This window comes from Phocoena sinus, chromosome 10, assembly GCF_008692025.1.
Source record: "Phocoena sinus isolate mPhoSin1 chromosome 10, mPhoSin1.pri, whole genome shotgun sequence".
In the NCBI taxonomy this organism is placed as follows: domain Eukaryota; kingdom Metazoa; phylum Chordata; class Mammalia; order Artiodactyla; family Phocoenidae; genus Phocoena; species Phocoena sinus.
This window is the reverse complement of record NC_045772.1, coordinates 51,608,292-51,629,018: the sequence shown is the minus strand read 5'-3', so window position 1 is coordinate 51,629,018 and position 20,727 is coordinate 51,608,292. Positions and strand designations below refer to the sequence as shown.

General features: G+C 43.4%; 1 long non-coding RNA gene across 1 annotated transcript in view; it reads left to right on the top strand.

Annotated features, from left to right (window-relative positions):
* Positions 1 to 12,675, top strand: part of LOC116761263 — a 91,623-nt gene extending 78,948 nt beyond the window's left edge. Inside the window, exon 3 of the long non-coding RNA XR_004351930.1 lies at positions 12,621 to 12,675. This is a non-coding gene — a long non-coding RNA (uncharacterized LOC116761263). The remainder of the gene's footprint in view (positions 1 to 12,620) is intronic.
* The last annotated feature ends 8,052 nt before the right edge of the window (positions 12,676 to 20,727 follow it).

Genomic DNA, 20,727 nt, shown 5'->3' with positions numbered 1-20,727 from the left:
GAACAGTCTAGATTCTGACAACTTGGAATTAAAATAGCTCTGCCATTTACTAGCTGTATGACTTTGGGCAAGTTACTTAACTTCTTTGTGCCTCAGTTTCCTCAACTGTGAAATGGGGATTATAATTGTATCCTCATGGAGTTGCCGTGAAGGTCAAATGAGTTAATATACATGAAATCCTGAGAACAGTGCCTGGCACATGGTAAGCATTAAATGCACATTTACCATCATTATTTCTTGCTTTCAAGCTTGCTTAACTATTAATGCATTATACATATAGGTATATATTAACACATTTTTATTATATATTATCTTGTTAAGTATATTTTGGTTTGTTACATGTGTATTTGTTTTATACATTTTCTTTCATAATTAAAAAAATATATTGTACATAGATAGCATATGATTTTCATTCTGTTGGAGAAACTTGCCTTTCTAAAGTGAGGGCACAGTGGTAGCAAGCAGGATATGGGAAGCTTACATTATGCTCCGTTGCTATATACAGGATTTGGGGCCCCTGAATTCTCAGTGGTTGAATTCTTTTTTCCTCATTGAAAGCTCCGCTGGGCTCTGCTATCTTTCTCTACTTCCCATGGCTGTCACTGCTAATCTTCACAAATTCATCTTTATTTTGAAGGTCATGGAACTCTAGAGATATTTAGATGTATTTGAGCTGGCAGAAGAATTATTTTACTTCACTCATTCCTACCTACAAAAGGTTTTTTTTTTTTTTTTTTTTTTTTTTTTTTTTTTTTTGCGGTACGCGCGCCTCTCACTGTTGTAGCCTCTCCCGTTGCGGAGCACAGGCTCCGGACGCGCAGGCTCAGTGGCCATGGCTCACGGGCCCAGCCGCTCAGTGGCATGTGGGATCTTCCCGGACCGGGGCACGAACCCATGTCCCCTGCCTCGGCAGGTGGGCTCTCAACCACTGTGCCACCAGGGAAGCCCCTACAAAAGGTGTTTTATCTTGCATTTTACCATTTTATTTGACCACGGCAGCAAGTCTGTTTAACTGAATGTGGTATTTTCACAAGGAATAATGACCTGAGGCAAGGGAACCTGTTCCTGAAAGCGGAATTGTAGATGCTAGTCTTGGCTCAATTTCTGGGGTTTATTAAAAGAGTGTTTATAAAACCACTCTATTTGTATTTACCAAGAATATTAGTGGGGGAAAGGAGCAAAAAGATGGCCTGGGACTCAGAATTCTCTGAGGGTAAATCAGTCATTTATTCAGTCATATATATACAAATAGCCAAGACTTGATGCAATGTGTCAGACAGCTCCCAGCCACAGGTCAGCAAGGATTCAGATGTACAATCAACCTTCTCTCATTCCTCAGAAATAAATGAAAAACTAGTCAACTAACCAGCAGACTGCTCTGAGATTTCTTGAGTAGAAGCATCTGAAAGAATTATTTGACCAACCTTTCCTATTCCTATCCTTTAACATTCCAAGCCAGTTAGAAATTCTGGTGAGCGGCTTGCTGTTCTGCAGCAGATGCAATAAAGAGCACCACTTTTCGTGACTTTCTGTTTCTCCTTCTTTCCTTTCTTACCCTCGGAAGTCCAGCAGTAGCCATGTACCCTGTGGGGGCATACAGCTTATCAGAGGAACTTACTATGCATTAAACATCCATTTTGGCAAAGAAGCACCCAAAGATAGTCTTGAACTTGAGTAGGGGGTTTGTGCACTCCATAAAATGGTGTGCAAAATGTGTATGTATATTTTGGGGGCTGGGGTGGGGGAGGGGTGTGTAGCACCGCAAAGAATCGTAGAGTCAAAGCACAGTGAGAAACCCTAATCTGAGAATTCCGTGCTGCACAGCCTTATTCTGCCCACAATACACCAAATGGACAGACTCATTCATATGGGGCACGACTTTGATATGTGTTACACAAAAATGTTTCTAAGCTACAAGACTGAGTTGAGTAAGTGCTTTCATTTGTTCAGATTTCTGTAGATAAATTCACTGTGCTATCAGAGGGAGTCAATTCATAGTGGATGGAAAGGTTGGAATTCAGAATTTTAATCTCAATTTCATTAAGTTACAATTAACTCACTTGTTAATTAATTCAAAAAATACTTATCAGAAATCTAGTCTGTGTCACGCTCTGTGCTAGGCTCTGGAGATTTAATGGAGAATAATGCAGACATAGACTCTACTTTCTTGGAGCTCATAAGTTGGATGCCCATCACCAAATAACTTTACCTCTCCGAGACTCATTTTTTTCACCTGTAAAATGGGGTTGTAGTAAGTACTAAAGGAGAAATATATGGGAAAGTGCTTTATAAATTCTACTGTTTCACATTGGAGATTACACACACACACACACACACACACACACACACACACACACACTCACGGCACAGTCATCTTCCAGTCACTGCAAAGCATAGTGAAGGCCTGATGAAGTTTGGTAAAAGAGATTATGACATAAATCTTCATGTTTCTAAAAAGGGGAGGCTGTGCAGAGACTTTCTTAAAGCTGATTAGGACCCTGAGTATGACTGAGGCTTCTCTCAAGAATTTTTGGAAAGAGGCAGGTTATAAATTACAAGCCAATCTGAGCATTTTTTATCTTCTTCCGTGTGCATGCTCTTCGACTCCTGGAGCGGCAGTAGGTGGATGAACTGACAGACCTCAAAGTCATGGATGGAGACAAGACAATGTAACACAGGTCAGAAAGGTGCCAAGGGTGCCACCTGCAGAAATACTTGCCGCAGGCTGGTCTTGTGAGCATCTTCTCCCCAGACCCTAGGAAGCAAGAAAACACTATGGAAGAACAGGTTTTAATGGATATTTTGTGTTTGGGAGGAGGGACATTGGCCTCAGCTTCTCTTCTCTATGCCCAGTTCTCTAAAACCAGCCTGAGGTGGGTGCTCTGGACAGGGTTGGACAGAGAAGATAAACAAAGAAGGCCAGAGAAGCTCCCAGAGCCTCGTGGGATGAAAGGCCATTGGACTGGAGTCTTGCTTCTTTTCTAGATCAAGGATGACATGTGTCAAATACTTGTTACAGTGGAAGGGTAAAGGCAAGTGGTATACTATTCTCAGAGCGCTTAAACTATGACTTCCAAAAAAAAAGAGAAAGTATTGTGAGACAGGAAAGGGAACTGGAATGACAAATTAATATCATAAATCCATCATTTCTTCCATATGCACTGCTACCACCATTGACAGAGCTGCCATCTTATGGGGCCATGGACAAAGGCTCCCTTATTGACCCCCTAAATTTTACTTTTGACTTTGTTTTTTTTTCCCAGCTAAATTCAGATCATGTCTCTCTTTCCTGTTTAAAACTATTCTGTGTCTTCTTGTACCTGGAAGAAACCTCAAACCCTTTGCTTTGATCTAAAAGACCCTGCAGGATCTGGCCCCTCAGATCTTAACAGTTATCTCCTACCCTTCCCTTCTGTCCCTACCTTCCATTCATACTGGCCTTGTTGACTTCCCCAAATTTTCAAGCTTCTTCCTGCCTCAGGACCTTTGCATAGGCTGTGTCCTCAACCTCGAAGGCTCTTCTCTAGATGATTCTCCCTCACAACTCCAAGACTCCTCCCTGGCACCCCATTTAAAGCAAACCTACCCACCTTTCTTTTTCTCTACTATAGAACTCTGGTTGCTTCCTTCAAAGAGCTGCTCTCATTTGTAATTTACGTGCTTGCTTATTTGCTATCTCCATGACTAAACTATAAGCTCCAGGAGAGCCAAATCCACTTATGTTTACTCACCATACCCTAGTGCTTGAAACATATGATGGCATCTGACAAATATCTATCAAAGGGATAAATAAATGTTTGAATTTCTTTCCCCTTAATTCTTTTTTTAAAAAATATATTTATTTATTTGGCTGCATCAGGTCTTAGTTGCGGCACGCAGGATCTTCATTGCGGCAAGCCGGATCTTTCGTTGTGGTGTGTGGGCTTCTCTCTAGTTGTGGCACATGGGCTCTCTAGTTGCAGTGCGTGGGCAACAGAGTGCACGGGTTCAGTAGTTGCAGCACGTGGGCTCTCTAGTTGTGGCCCACGGGCTCCAGAGCACACAGGCTCAGAAGTTGCGGCACCTGGGTTTAGTTGCCCTGCAGCGTGTGGGATCTTAGTTCCCTGACCAGGGATCGAACCCGTGTCCCTTGCATTGGAAGGCAGATTCTTAACCACTGGACCACCAGGGAAGTCCCGTCTTTCCTCTTAATTCTTACTGAGAACACAGGCAATGATATGGGGCACAATTTCCCAGTGCCTCCTTAGGCAGGCTGAGGCCAGCCTCCTTCTTCCCACGCTTGCTTTGCACATGCAGGTCCTTCTATCAGGACTGTATTTTTCCCCTTTGCCTGATCTTTAAACTCGCTGCGCATTCTGCTTCAAGGCCCAACACCACCCTTTCTTCTTCTGTGAAGCTGTTTTTCGTCTCTCTTTTGTGTCTTCTCACTACCCATATAGATCTTTATTAGTGTTTACGACACCATATTGTGATTGCATGTTTGTATTTCTGGACCCCTCTCCCCCCATAGTGAACTGTCTAAGGACAGGAAGCACGACTTATTCCTCTTTGCATCTCCAGAGCCAGCGTCTGGAATGCCATAGTCACGTGATACACATTTGCGAGGAGCCTACAGATTTTTATACATTCCACAGAAAAAGACAGAGTGCGGGGAAAGCCGGCCAGTCCCGGTGGCTCCTGCCAAGTGGCAGGGCTGGTGGTGGTGTCCAAAATCTGTTTCTCCTGTTGAACAAAGAGCTGTCTATGAACAGAGAGGATGGGATGCCCCCCTCCCCTCCCTGCAGGCCCCATTCAGGAGTGAAAGCAGCCTGTGTCCATGCCTCACTAGGGTTTTCCTTTCCTTTGAGAGGAGACCATTCTTAAGGCAGATTTTCAAGCTGAAGTCATCCAGAACAAAAGCTGCTTGCCAGCTGGGGCCCAGCAGCCTGGTGCCCCTCCCCCTGCAGCCCGGGTGCCATTACCGCCTAATGGGAGAGGTGTGTGAAGGCTTCCGGTGCAACATCTGGCCAGGGCCGCTGTCAGCTGGGGAGACCGAGCCCAGCGACTTCCCCATCTGATTTCTTGAGATTGTTGGAGGTGCCTCTGAACCGCAGAGCAAGTGAGGAGAAGGAGAGGCCAGTCCTGGGGTGAGGCCGTTAGGAAGGCTGAGGCCAGCCTCCTTCTTCCCACGCTTGCTTTCCCTGCTGGCCACCAGGAGACTTCTGCTTGGCCCACAGCTGTGAACTCAGGCCCTTGAGAAGGAGGAGAGCCTCTGCTTAGGACCCGAGGGGCTGAAGGGCCGGCTAGACGCCACCTAGGCAGCAAAACTGATTTTGTTCTCATTAACCCAGGTCCGTGCCCCGTCAGGATTTCCTAACTCGGAATGCTGTCTCTTCCATGCCTTTCCCAAGGACCCTCACGTTCTCCCTTCTATTCATGCCTCCCTTCGATGGTAGAGCTGGGACACTTAGACTCTATTCTGGATCTTTCTTTCTGTGTCTTTGCTCTCTGCTAAAGGCAGCTGCTCTGACAAAGATTTCTGATGGCAGCACCTAGCTATGTTCAGGGAAGGTTTTTTTGTTTTTTAATTTTAACAGTGACTTCTGAAGACCAAGAAAAAACTCAGAGGAACAAGTGGAAATTTCAGGTTCTGTGGTAGGCTTTGGGGGGCAGCCTTGCATTTCAATAATTCCTCATATCAGTTCCACCTAGGCACTGATTCCAGGTCTGAGTTTTTTTCCTTCTTGAGGCCCAGACGAACATGAGTTTGGAGTTTTGGAGGGTCCATGTTGGCTCGTGAAGTGTCTGTAAACTAGCTGCAGACCAACACAGCAGACGTTATCTTAATGGTACTGATAGATTGGGAGTGTCATACATCATTAAAATAGCTGATTGATTAGAAGAAAATAATTAGCTTGCCCTGACTTGCTGGAAAGCTTTTTGACATACCAAGAAGGAGATATGGAAGGGACGAGGGGTCATCCATCTTTTGATCATTTGTTTTCCCTCCAAGGTGATGAAAATGGCCCTGATAACCCTTAGGAAAGGGAAGAAATATAAACAAGTCCTAGTTCTTCTTCGCCGTTTACTCACAGAGAAGCTATCTGCAGACTTTCTGGAGTGTGGTGTGTTTATTACAGTTACAAAGATACACTCCTTTAAACCAAACACTCTGTTAGTGCCTTGGAGTTGTAGATCAGTGGTTCTTTTCAAGTGACTTGATAGAATGTGATATTCTGCTTTCCCTTGACAGGATATAAACACAGAAACCTAAATATTATAATCAAGGCCAGCCATTGGCAGGCAGGGCTATGCAGAAGGGCATGGAGATTCTAGTGGTTTTCCGATGCTCTTCTTGTCTTCTGTGTATCTGTCTTTCTCTGGGTGTTCATAATCAGCCTCTCGACGACTTGGGAGTCAAGCTGACAAACTTATTTATACTCAGGAGTGATATCGTTTAAGGCAATCTTACTCTCAGAGACGTTTGCATTTTAGCTAAAGGCACAAAGAATCTTAAGCCAAAGGATGTCTCTAGAGAGGTAGTCTGCTGATGTGATGGGCCTTCTCACTGTCCTGGAAATCATGCTGCTGACTCAGTGTCCCCCCCCATAATACCGCACCCTTGCACCCTTGAGGGACAGAGGATAGAGTAAGAGCAGATCTGGATCACCTGGCAGCCTTCAGCAGATTCTGAGATGTACCCCCTGCCTCCCTTCCCATTCTTACTCCCCATCATTGCTTCAAAGAGCTACAGACGAAAGTACGTTATTAGGCTTGTGTTAGAAAATAAAATGGTGGAACTCCATTGGCCAGGAGAACAATGTGAGTTTGGGAGTCAGCTGGAATGGGGCATTCCGCCCTATAACAGTCAAGTGATATTGCTCACATCACTTAATGCCTCTGCAGCAATAGACTACTGACCTTACAAAGCCTTATGAAGCTTGCGTCAGGCAATGTAGGACAGAATGATTAGCAAGTAAATATTAGGTTTTTTCCCTTTTAAAAGATAATTAGGAACTCTGAATTTCATCTGAATATAATATGTTGACTTTCAACTGTTAATCAACTTGTACAGCCTTAAAAAATATTATTCACTTTTTTTCTGAGCATATAAATAATACACACTCTTTGTGGAAATTTGGGGAACTAAAAGAAAAGAAAATCCCATATAACCTTTCTTTAGGCGGGATAACTAAGTTGTTTGTTTTTCAAAAAAATTTCCAGTATTTTTTCAATGCATATGGCCCCTCCCTTTTTTTTAAAGAATGTTTGCCATCATACCACACACACACATTCTGTTTTGTGGTTTTCTTTTCTCCTCTGACACATCATGAGCACTTTCCCATGTCATTAAAAGTGCATGGTGTGTATGTGTTTTATAGTTGCTGCCATCACTAATGAGAGCCTGTTAGTAAGATGGCACTTGTTCCTCTAGTACATATGTCAGTCATTGAAATGACTGCTTCCAAGCAGTAGTGGCTGCTTTGGGGTTATAATTTTTAATACCCTCAATTCCAAAGCTGGCTCTTGGCAAGACCCTGGGTTCTTGCTTGGATTTTTGTCTCTGGTACGGCTGGGTCTGGGAAAAGGGATATAGGATGGCAGTGGATTTCAGCCTACTTCTTCCACTGGCCAGAAGTTCTCTCTGCACTCCATGACAAAAGGCCACGCCTCAAAATCAGTTATCAATCCACAGCTGGCTCCAGGACAGTTGTGGCAAAATGGTTTTTGAAAGAATAAATGCATGCATGAGGCAAGTGGCCTTCCATTCATTCAGATGTAAGGATTCCGTATTGGTTACCCATAGTTATTCTCAGCACGATCTTATGGGTAATTTTTAGCGTTCTCTTTTATGTTAATTAACTTCTCTGTGCCTCAGTTTCCTGTCCTGCCAAAAGGGGATAATAACGGTACCTATCTCGTAGGGTTCTTGGGGTGTTGAATGAATGAATGCCCGTGAAGTGCTTTCAACAGTGCCCGGCAATCAGCAAGCTCTCATGAACCTTAGCTGTCCTTCTCCTCCCCAACATCGTTATTATGATTATGTGCTTTTCTACATCGTATAAAATTTCTGCAGTAAGTCCAGCTACCCGTACCTACAATATTTTTTAAAAGAAATAACACATATGGAATTCCCTGGCGGTCCAGTGGTTAAGACTCTGTGCTTTCATTGCCGAGAGCCCGGGTTCAATCCCTGGTCAGGGAACTAAGATCCCACAAGCTGTGTGGCACGGCCAAAAAAAAGAAAAAAAAGAAAAGAAATAACACATAGCCAGGGGAACATAGCCTCTTAGGCCAGTGAAGTGAAACAGAATTGGAGGATTGATTAGATACCAGGAAAAGGAGGTTACCGATGGGGACAGAGAGGGACAGGCAAGAAAACAAGGGAGGGAAAAAGGAAAAGAGTGAGAAAGGAGAGGACAAATGAAGGGCTGGCCAGAATGCAGGGGTGGGGAGGGCCAGGCTTGTGTATTTCAAAGTTGCTGCGTGGAACTTGAGCTCACTCCTCTAGCACCCTGAGGAGGGGGCTCACAGAACTGCTACTGCTCTCCATCCCCTTCCCCAGTTCATAAAGGGGAAACGGGTGGGCAGGGGGGAGTGACAAGAAAGTAAGAGTAGGAATTGGAAGATGAGAAAATGGAAGCTTGGGAAGATAAATCGACTTGTGAAGGTCTCAGCTAACTGCAGGCCACCCCGGGTCTAGAACTCAGCTTTCAGGATATCCAGACTTGTTCCAATACCTCTCCACCCCACCTACCAATTTCACTCTGTACCTGGAGGCCAAAATGTAAAACCTGACCCAAGAATTTGGAATCTGCACCTTGGCCATTAGGGTGGCCATAGATTCAGAGCGGAACAAAGATGCTGGCCAGTCGAAGTTTCCCCCAATGACTTGTGGGGGATTAGAAAAGACCCTTATACTACCACCTGCCCCCCACCGCCCTCTCCGCTAACTCCCAATCCTCCTGGTTGTGTTTTCCTAGACCTGTCTGTCCTTGCAGGAAACAGTCAGGGCAGGTGCCAGGCCAACTGCTTCATCAGTTAACAGCTCATTGTATTCACTGTACAAAATGTAAGGGAAAGGATCCATTGGATATTTTAGTTTTTTACCCGCCGGTGAATGGGTGCTGTCAAAGTGCCCTGGCTGAGGATGACTCAGAAATCTCTTCCACTTCTAGGCTGATGGGCTTGGCATCTGGAATCACAGGGTCTATGACAATACTATATTTACTTTTTTTTTTTGCATCTATAGAATATTTGGTGCTACAACTTGCAAACCGTGGTTGGACTTAAGAATATTTTTAATATGTAAGGATAATGGTATTATTTTTCTGCCACTCATTTGACTGGATTGTTGCCTCAGATATGAATGTGTGGGCTTCCCTAGTGGTGCAGTGGTTGAGAGTCTGCCTGCCGATGCAGGGGACACAGGTTCGTGCCCTGGTCTGGGAAGATCCCACATGCCGCGGAGCGGCTGGGCCCGTGAGCCGTGGCCGCTGAGCCTGTGCGTCCAGAGCCTGTGCTCCGCAACGGGAGAGCCCACAACAGCGAGAGGCCCGCGTACCGAAAAAAAAAAAAAAAAAAGAATGTGTGCCCTGTGAGGGAAACGTGTGTGTGTGTGTGTGTTTTTGTTCGTAAAAGGTGGGGAGTAAACCCTGAGAGTAAACCTGTCACCATACAAGGTCATTCCAGGGGCCTCCATACCATGCACACCATGAGATGACCAGGTCCTTGTTGCTCAAATAAACTAACTTTGAACAAGGGCAATTTAATACAAGGAAGAGGGAAGAAAGTAAAATTGGCACCCATTAATTAAGGCTATTTAGTGATATTTTCTATGGAAAAGGGTGTGAGTTGTGTTATCTGCTATCTGGCAGCTGTTGAACTCCCCCGCCCCGGCAGTGAGCAAAGATTGGAGCCCAGGGAAAATCATCGGGTAGGACACAAGATTGAGTACACTTGGGCTGGTACAGAGTCTGAGACAGGGTTCCTTAAGAAGATGCCATATTCTTTGAGAGGAGGATTGTTGTATACGTCAGGGCACTCTGAATCAGCCTAATTTATGCCTCTAGAAGTGATATTTTCTTCCATGTCAAAGCTTCATAACACCTGAGAAAATAAGTAGGAATGTCTTTGTGGTTATGAACTTTATGTGAATAATGACAATTTTGAGATACATGCCAAAATAAAATAGTCCTTATTTTCCTCATTCCTCTCAAGGTCGTGGTCTGGACTTGCTCAGGTCTAAAACCTGTAGCCGAGGGCCCGTGGGAGCCTCCCCCTCCCAAGGAGAGGAGAGCTCCCTTTGTTCCCTCTGGAGTCACTGCCGAGCGATACAGCTTAACACCAGCAGATGGCATGTGGCGTCAGGCTCCTGGGCACTTGAACCTGGGAAAGCCATCTTTTCTCTACCATAAGATTCTAAATTTTAGTTACGAATAAAAATGTGATTGTTTTCGCTATTAGATATTGTGCTTGCATATACATTACTGATACTGTGTATAAAATAGATAACGAATGAGAACTCTACTCAGTGCACTGTAGTGACCTGAATGGGAAGGAAGTCCAAAGGGGAGGGGATATGTGTACATATATGGCTGATTCATTTTGTGTACAGTAGAAACTAACACAACATTGTAAAGCAACCAGACTCCAACAAAAATTAATTTTAAAAAAAGATACTGTGTTTGATCATCTAGCTGTGTCTCTCTGTGATGTCCCTTCACCCGTGGTAGAAACAGAGCCAGATATAACTCAGACACCATCTCAGTCATTTCTTAACCTAGAAATGAATAAGGCTCGCCCTGTTCCTTGACTTGTCCAGGACATTCTTGGGAGCCTCATAAGATGCTGAGGAATGAAATAGCAGGAGTAGCAAACAATACATTCTGGGGAGAAGAGAAGAGAAAAGAAGAGAACGAGAACACCTTCCCAAACATGTTCTGAGCCTGGAAGCAGATGTTCATCACAACCCCCTCCATTCTCCTTTCCCAGCCCAACAGAGATGCCTAGGACCAGAGTGGAGTTTCCTAGAATGCCTGCTGCTGGGGTATAGTTAGAGATGGTTGAAAGCGTCACTTGGGGGTTTGAAAGTAGGTTATTCCCACACTTAGCAAAGAGAATTTAACTTAATCTCTTGTTTTCAGGCCAGCACCTTGGCCCTGAGCTCCTCTAGGCCTGGTATCCCCAGTCTGGAACTTCAACAGAGAAGAAACTTCTGGTCCTCTAAGGGGAGAGGAGGGAGGAAGGGACAAGCGGAAGTATAAATGCCTGGCTGCATGGGTGTGGATGAGGGAACCTAGAGATCTACCTTCCACAGGTCTTCAACCAAATCATGTTTCAGCTCCCTGCTCCACCCTCACTTTCTATAGTATGTCGTGTCTCTAAGGCCTGAATCTTTCAGGGGCTCTTAGGAGCAAATTGCTCATTAGAAAAAAATCTTCTTTAGCAGGTACCTGTCATTCTATTAACCCCCTGCTCTACATGTTCATAGTTTCCCACATTGTTAGTCTTACTTTCCCAGGGCGGAAATTCCCAGCATCTCACGCAGCTAGGGAGCAGGCATGTGACCTGAGGTCCACCAATCAAGCACACCCACGTGAAACTCTGGTTTGGATGTCGGCGACCCGAGGAAACGGACTGGATTCTGACCGCTGCGCATCCACGTTGCAGGCGAAAGTGGCGGCAAAGGGCAGTGGCGGCAGCAGCATCCACATCGGGTCATTTCTGTGTGCCTAGGAGGCTAGCCTCGTGCGTCTTTTCCGCCAGACCTCCCACTGAGTCACGGAGCTATGAATAACTCTTAATAAATGCCGCCTAAACCAGTGTGGATGGATTCTCTAGTTTGCAACTGAAAAAAGAAGGAAATAAAGAAAGGAAGAGAAAAGACACTAATTTTAAAAATTGGTCCATGAAAGCAGGGTAAATCTAGGATCTATCAGACTCGAAAATGTGGAATTGGGCTTGGGGATGGGGGGCGCAGTTCAGCAAAGGAGGCAAGGTGTCTTTTGTTATGCACCAAGTACTAAAAGTAGCCAATTCTGTAGGGACCCTCTAACTGTGGCCACAACCTAAGCTAGAGAGAAGCCCCATGGTGTGGAGCTTTGAAAGGCTGACAAAGACAACTGCTTCTTTATCCCCCAAAGAAGTAGTTAGAAACCATGACTTCAAAGTAGTCACCTTAGCTAGTGAGACCCCGTGCTTTTCTCCCATTAATTAACCGCTCTCTGTAAGACATCTTGTTCAGACCCACTGGAAAACTTCAAGTTCAGTGGATGTCTCACCATAAGAAGCTATGACTTCAAATTGTTTCGAAGAAGTGGGCATTGAGGAAGGACTAGGAAAGGACAGATGACTAATGTCAGAAGGAACAGGAGGAAATCTTCGGGTTTAAAGGCTGTTCACACAGGATCTTTGGCCATTGTCTACAAGTACTTGCCGTTGACAGGAAGCAAGGGGAAGAGAAGTCAACTGAGATTTTTAGGAAACCACATTGTCAAAGATGCCTCAAGTCTGCCTGGTGAACACCTATGATTTTATCCTGAAAACAAATCTCAGGCCTCTAGGTCCACACCAGCAGGAAGAAGTCTATGAAATCTGTATATCCCCCGCTAAAGCTATGTTCTTTATTACTTACCCAGGATGAATTCATATGGGATAATTTACAAGGAGATTACCCCAGAGGGCAGTTTCTAGAATCACCAACCAAGTAAGTGGACTGGGAGTCATTGCTGTCTCTATTCAGCTGGATTTGTTATTTGCTATTGCTTAATGACTGCTGAGTGTTTCTTAGTCTTCTACTTTTTAACCTGAAAGTTTATAAATCTTGGTTATCCTGTCTCTTCTCCACCGCTGTATAATGAGTGTGTTGGGAAATGACTCATCTTTGAGGTTTGGGCTTTCAGTAAATAACAGTTTAAAAACGAAGTGTTTTTTAAAGTCCTTACTATTTAAAACAGAAGATTATTCTGAAGAAGGAAGACCCTAGAATGAGAAGAAACGTGTTCTGGACTCAAAATATTATTCAGCTATATGAGCAAGGACTGAGGTCTTAAAGGGGCTCCAGATACTAGTAAGAATCATTGTGTTATCCTCTTTCTCATCTGTTGGATGTTTTTCTTTTTGAACATGTGGTTGATGAACTGGGAGAAGGGAAGTGGTCTAGAGAGAATTAGGGTGGGTGTGTAGATAGGATACAGGTGGCCATTCAAGATGGGGAATGGTCACCTGTGAACAGAAACCATGTTGATCTCTCTGTTCTGTTTGCCCCTCTTCACTGCTCCTTATCATGCCCTCCTACTTTGGCTCTGTCAAAGTGGCCCCATCCTTCTCCTTCTCAAGCCAAATCTACGGCATAGTTAATCCAGAGGACAGTTAAGGTGCAAATGAAAGTGGCTCAAACCCCTTTGCAGGTGTGGGGAAGGAGTTTGGATTAGGCAGTGGATGGGCTGGAGGTGGAGGTGAGAGGAGCTTGTGGCTTCCCTAATGAGCTCCGATTCAGAGCTCATACTTCTGCCGATCATCTCCAACCCAGAAGTGCTGTCTCATCCCTTTGGTTCCCTTAATACCTACTCAACCAACCAACCAAATCAATCGATCAATCAGTCAAAACCAAGATCTTTGTGGGTGTAGCAGAAGGCAGAGGGAAGCCAAGGTCTTTTTCAAAGTAATGCAAATAACTTAAAAACCTCAGAATTCTCAAGGCTAGAGAGACTTGGCCAATTCTGCTAACTCAGGTTCTAACATTACCTTCCCCCCTCCCCTCCTATTGTTTCTTCGGTCCCTCGATCCTTCTCTTCCTGCCTACCTCTCAAGAGTAATCATCTCACCCTACTAATTGTGCCCATATTTGAACGCAGAACAATTCAGCCTTCACTCTATTCTCCCCTCTTCTTCCAGACTCTGGGTCTGATTTATCTTTTTACACTCAATAACCTATTAAGAAATTATAATAAAGACTATTCCTCCCTAAGAAGAATTCTGAGGTAGCTGTTAATTATCCTTTAACCCTCTTACACACAGTTAAAAGGGTTGTTGTTGTTTTGATTTTAGCTTTTACTTATTGTTAGAATGGCTATTGTTTAGGTAAATAGTACTCATAAAAATTTGTCCAAAAACTCAGAAAAGTACAAATAAGTGAAAAATTTGTAGCCTCTAAAACTCAGTATCTCTTAAGGACAGTCCCCATTTCTCCCATGTCTCATTCATATCTTTCAACCTCCCCTCTCTAAGCAAAGGATCATTGGCTTGACTTTTTAGGGCTGCCTCACTTAATTTTAGAGAAATATAGATCCTGTTTGAGATCCAAGGAGGCATTTGTCAGCATTAAGGGCCTCCCTCAGCTCCACCTATGCCCCCAATATTTAGCAGGTGTTCTTCATAGTTTGTGGTTTGGGATTGTAGCTGTTTCCTTGCTTCATTCATGATATGGAGATTTTTTCCCTTCTATTTTTGTTCCATGTATTGTTTTCATTGGACTTTTAGGAAGAGGAATGGCATAAGTGTTTTTACTCTGCTGTCTTTAACAAGAAGACCAAGGTTTTAAAATAATTATGTGTCTGCTTTTAATTTTTTTACTTCAAGAAAACGTTACGAGAAGAAGGTATTCAAAACTCCAGTTAATTTTCAGTTGTTTAGGTGGCTGATAAAGAGGAGCTTCCCTGAACTGCAGTCAGTTCCTTTCTGAAGATGGCCTTCCCATGGCACTGGTACCCTGGTTAGAATTTTCCCAGGGAGAGATGGCCTAACTCCCTGAGAGCTATCACCATAGATTGCCCATGCGGAGAGAGCAGACCGCAAATTACACCAGCTGCAAACACTTACATAGCACATGTAGGGAGGATACATGCCCAGAGAATCTGATGCCCAGAGACTAAGAGGACTCATACCTCAGCTGCAGAACAGCAGGAGCCTGCAGAGGAAGACAACCTGCGAGTTACACGTTCCTCCCCCTGCTCCATGAGGATCCATAAACTTCTCCATCATCCAGATGCCACCTTGAGAAGAAGGGAGAAGGGAGAGCCTCAGAAGGTAGAGAATTGTCTCTGATAGGGAACTTCAATGGTTGAACTGCATGAATACGGCCCCCCCCCTTTTTTCACCCTGAAAGAGGCTGTTTAGCAAATTTATTTCTGCCGTCTGTAGGAATGAGAGCTTCAGAGTGAGATTAAATCAGTTATAGAAAACAAATACATAAGCTACTGTTTTGGTACGTCTGATCTGTAAGATGTAAATCTTGACCCTACAACATCTGCGGTGTCATCTCCATCTTTCTTCAGGAAGCAGCCTGCTAGAATGAAAACTGCATGGGACTGGGAGCTGACCTCAGTGTACTCCTGGCTCTGCCACAAACTAGCTGGCTGATATTGGTTAAAACAATCTTCTAGTTCTAAATTTCATCAACTCTAAAATGCAGGGGTTGGAGCAGATCCTTGATTTTCAAAGGGTCTTTTTATTTATTTATTTTTTTAGCTGTGCCCTTTTACTTAGATGGACAATGTGTAAAACAGATACAGTTGGAGTTTGCTCTGGCAAGTGGGGAGGAGGTGTCTGGGACCACATGTTATGGGGAGCTCCTTGGGCGCCCCCAGGAGTTTCTAAGTCACTACTGAAGACTATGATCTCTGGTCCTTTTTGATTCTAATCCTCAATGATCCAATATCTGCCCAAGGCCAGAAGTAGCTGGCAGCAACATGAAATAATCTGTTCTGTGGTCCACGGGCATCTGAGGAGTTTGGTGCTAACTTGTGTTTTGGGGGAGAAGACAATTATCTTACCGTTAAAACAATTCCCGGAACTTCATGATGGGTAGAAGTTCCCCCATTTACAACCAGGGGGAAAAAAGCTTGAGGTAACCCATGAACTAAAAACTGGGTCACCATTGTGCGATTAACATGGCAGAGTCATGTCCGAGACTCAGCAACCATTTAGCATTTCATATACGCTGGGTACTCTCTCTCTCATCTGATTGAGTCCTGATAGCACCCCAAGAGGTAGGTATGATCCTCATTTTACAGATAAGGAGAGCAGGTTAAGTAACTTGCTCAAATATCACACACTATTACAGAGAATAACAACTTTTTAAAAAAACATTTACTGTCATAAATAAGATGTTCACATATACTATCAGTGAACCCAAACCATGGAACTTCTCATCCCACAGAACCTACCATTCAGTGACTCTCAGAGCATTTTTGCACATGAAATGGATAAGGAAAATGTTTGAGACAAACAATCTGAATTTTAAATGCAGACCAAAAATCCTTGCAGTGGTGAAGAAAGCCTGTGGGTATTTCAGGGAGGTTTACCAAGAAAGCAGGCATCTTCCCCTCCACTTTATGGACTTACATTTTAAGAAGCTCAGCCATTCCAGTCCATGCAGAAAAATACTCTCAGAGGAATATTTACAATGTGGATCTTATATTAAACATTTGGTTTTATAAACTTAAATATTTATAAAAGCATATGTGGAATAAATTTTAGTCCACAAACTGAAGTGAGCAAAACATATCAATTTCTTTCTTTCTTTAAATCAGCTTAGTTTTCTGACTCTCAGGCACCATCCTTCCTCTGAGATGGCAAGAATTGCTATGTCCTCCTTGTTGGGAACCCCTCTCCTTCCGAGACTCACACCAGAACCCAGAAGGTTTACTTGGAATGAAGACAATTGAGGAAGGGCCTCTACTCTCCAGTCTTTTAAGGTACCATTGTTATTGCTCTGTGGAGCCCACAGTGGGGCCCTGGATTTTGGCGGCGCCATTTGGGGTTAGGGGACTTTGCAGAGGGTGCCTCCCTCTAGGCGCATCAAGAAGCCATCTCCTCTGGGCAGGGGTAGCTGCATGGCCATGTGACTGTGTAGTTTCACAGGGCTCCATGCTCAGAAGAGCCCTGAATTTGTTTTAGTGCTCTGCTGTGGCCATCTTGAAATTTGAACAAGGGCCACCATGGTTTCATTTTGTACCGAGTCCCCCAAATTGCATAGCTGATCCAGCTCCAGGTTTAAGTCACCGCCTCCTCTGCTCACCTTCTCTGCAGAGCCTGCAGTCTTGTTCCTCTACCTCCTTAAGATGAAGAGCTTCTCTCTCTGACTCTCTGTCCTCCAAAGCCTCATCCCTCTTCCTTAGAGTCTGGAGCACTTGTTATTTCTTCAGTGGCCGTAGGCCTTTGCAACAACACAAGAAGAACTACAGACTTTTCAGGGGCGTCTGCCTTCCGTCCTGCAAAAATCCCTGAGGCAAGGACGCACACAAGGGACTTGTTCCTACTTGAAATGAGAAAAGAAGACAAAACAAATATGTGGGGAGAAAAACGATACCTTAATTTGTCAATAACTTATTATGTCACGTGTATAGTTGTGTTTTAGTTAACCCTAAGTTATTTTCATGATCAGTTTTGATGATTTTGGCCTATAAAATGGGTCTCTAGGACCAGAGCCCCAACACATATTGCTGCACCCATAAAAAGCAAGGGCACAGAGATCTAAAATGGGTTTCGCTATTAGTAGAGCGATCATATACATTCTAGCTTAAACTGGGACATTTTTGAAAGGGACACTATTAATGGTTACACAGGAGCATTAAGAGTGAACTGGGGCCACTATGGACACACAGGGATACATGGTCCCCCCTGTACAGAGTCAGGATTTGAACAAGTCTGTGTGGAGCCCACTGTCTTTTGATATTAATTAGGATAATCTGTAGCCAGTTCAACCAACTGCCATGAGTGCTTTATCTCACATCCATTCAGTTGTGGTCCTGTTGACATGGCCTGAGAAAGACTAGGTTCACAACCAGAGAATTTTATTCATGAAAAGCCCAAGAGCTGCATTCCTCAGTTGCAATTGGCCAGTGCTCCAGGCATGAATGGGGGAAGTTTCATCTTCAATATTTACTAAAAACAGACGCTGAAGTTTGAGAAGCAAATGTAAAGTGCTCATTCCAAAAGCCTTTTTATATACATGTTAAATCAGTTTGTGGGAAAAAGACCACAGAGATTGTTTAAACATTCATACTGATGACACAACTGTTCGAAAATATGCAGTTCCTTGTAGTTATATGTGGAATTAACTGCATATGGAGGAAGTCATCTTTTGAAACTGGATTAAAAGGAAATAGTTCATAACTCAGTGATATCAACATGCACACATTGTGCCTGGGACTCAGCTTCACCTAGTCTTTCTTATCTCAGCCACTGTCTGAAGACATTGCTTTCTTGCTTAAGGCATCACAACTGAAGTATGTAGCTCTGTGAAGGAAAAAAAAAAAAATTCTGGGTCCAGAATGGAAGCGATGTCACTTCAGCCCATGTGGTACTGTTGGGAGTCTCTTTCTGACCTTGGATTCTGGAGTTCAGCTCATGAGTGTCCGCCCCTTTGTGGAGGATGCAAAGAGCTGGTCCCTCTCTACGTTTCAGTTCCTTCAGAGTAATGCAGCCAGTGTTTGGGAGCACAGTTTCCTCCCTCATCACACATCACAGTTCAATATTCAGCCTTAAATGAATTACCCAGAGTTCTTAGCAGGGCATCTTGTTAACCACAAAGCAGTTAGAGAGCTATGTTTAGAGAGAAACAGCTTATCTCTTTCACTCCAAGGCAAATCAGCAGTCATTTCCTAGAGATGGTCTTAGCGTGGCTCTGGGGCTCCAGTTTCCCTACGATACAATCAGCCCTCAACCAAGGCTACATAAAGTGGTGGCACTCCCCCGTATGTCTTACTCATGGCAGTAATCACACTTTTAGTGCATCTGTTGTTTTTAAATTTCCAGTCCCTATTAATTCTTCCTTTTTTCCTTTTTTTAAGATATGAGGAGTTGAGAATACCCATATTCACTTTGAAGTACCCTCACTTAAATGAGAGATTTGGGAAAAAAAATCGAGACATGAGGCAATCCTGAAAATATGAATAAAAGAATATAAATATTTCTCTAGCCTCTCTAGTCTTCATTAAAATACACAAGAGGAAGAAACTGGTTTGCCCTTCTATATTTAATTTGGACTCTGACCTCTTTGAAAACTTCAGCAATATGATTAATTTTAGCTTATCTTCTGGAATGTCTCTCTACCTATAAATAAGTCTATTCATCTTCAGAAGAGCATAAATATTCCTCCTGTTTCACAGTTATTTTAAAATATCTCTTACATATAATTGTAATGGGATCTATTTCCAGGACAATAGCTAAGTATCAGTTACATTTCCATCATGCTCTATTAGTTTCATGGTTGGAAAACTTAAGGAAAAATAAGTTTCTTTGGATGAATATGAATCCAGCGTTAATCGGAGTAACATGAATAATTCAAAGAGCGAAGAGACCCTGATATTCGATCTAACAAGACCAAAAAGAATACGAAAAGAGAAGAGAAGGAGACAGAGAAGGGAAGGGAGAGAAGAAAAAGAAGAGGAGGAAAAGAAGGAGAGCTTGGGAGCTTTTAACTTCAGGTAAAGGGATTAAAAAATTCCTTTATTACATTTTTTATGTTATCCCACGTAATGCTGGAAAATCAGAAGAGCCTTTGCTACACTTCATTAGTGTCTGATTTTCCACTTTTCTGTCTCCCAGAGCCTGCAGGTTCATGTGAGGTCCACGTAGCCACATAGGAAAGCGCCTTGCCTACATGAACACACTAAACCCAGCATTGCATTATTTGATGCCTTGAGGCAGGGGATGTTAAAAATTGTTTCCAGTGTGAAGTTATCTTCAAATAATTAATAGTACTTATAACAATAATCTATGCTTCAAACTGGTGATAAAAGCAACCTGTTCAAGGAGAGATGGCATATTCAGCTATTAAAAATCATATTGCTATGGGAAAAAGTTAAGTATCTGATATTTCTAGGGCCACAATTCATTTCCTATATTTGAATTCGAACCCTTAAAATGAAAACTTACACATGGAGAATTACACTTGGGACTCACACGTGGGAAATGAATTACCAATTTTTTTGCTTTCTAGGACATCCCCCATTGGAAGAACGGACTTTCCATCAGGAGACAAAGGACATGCTTTTCTCCGGAGAAATATCTCCCCATTGATAAATAATGAGCAAACGCAGAACACTTAAGTAGTGTTCCCGCCAGTAGTGCGAGCCGTGTCAGCACTAACCAGCTGGTCCTTGTCTGTTTTGCAGTCAAAGAAAATGGGAACTCAGCATGTATCCGAGTTCCCAAGGATAGGAAGATTCGAGCTGCCAGGTGTGCACGTGGGCAGAATGCCCAACTCCAGGTCATCTTACAAAAAACCTTGCTCAGGCATGGACAGCAAAGGAAAGCAAGCAAAAGGCCACCGTTGCTATTTCTGCAACATGGTTACTCTCTGCAAGACATCCTTGTGGTGTTTTTTTTGTTTTTTTTGTTTTTCCCAGTTGTTAAATAAACGTTCAGGGAGCACATTAGAGTCATGAAAGAAGGTTGGAATGGCGGGCAGTTCAAGTGTCGTGATTTCTACCATTCATGAAATCAACACAATTCTTTCAGTAATCAAAGATGCGTTCAGAGGAACCAAGAATGTGGCAGGCAGGGGTATTGAGTGAGGAACTGCCAAATAACTGTCACCTTTGGCCCATTTGCTTCTATCTACACCATCTAGGAACGGGGATCGTATTTATTAACACACTTTTCAGGCAGAGCTTTCAAGTATTCGCATGTAATTATTGCGGAGCAAATCTTGGGCAATCCACTTTGCTTTTGTCTAACCCAGAAACCTAAACTGGAATGAGAGTGATTTTCTGCATAATTTGATCCAATGGAAGAATA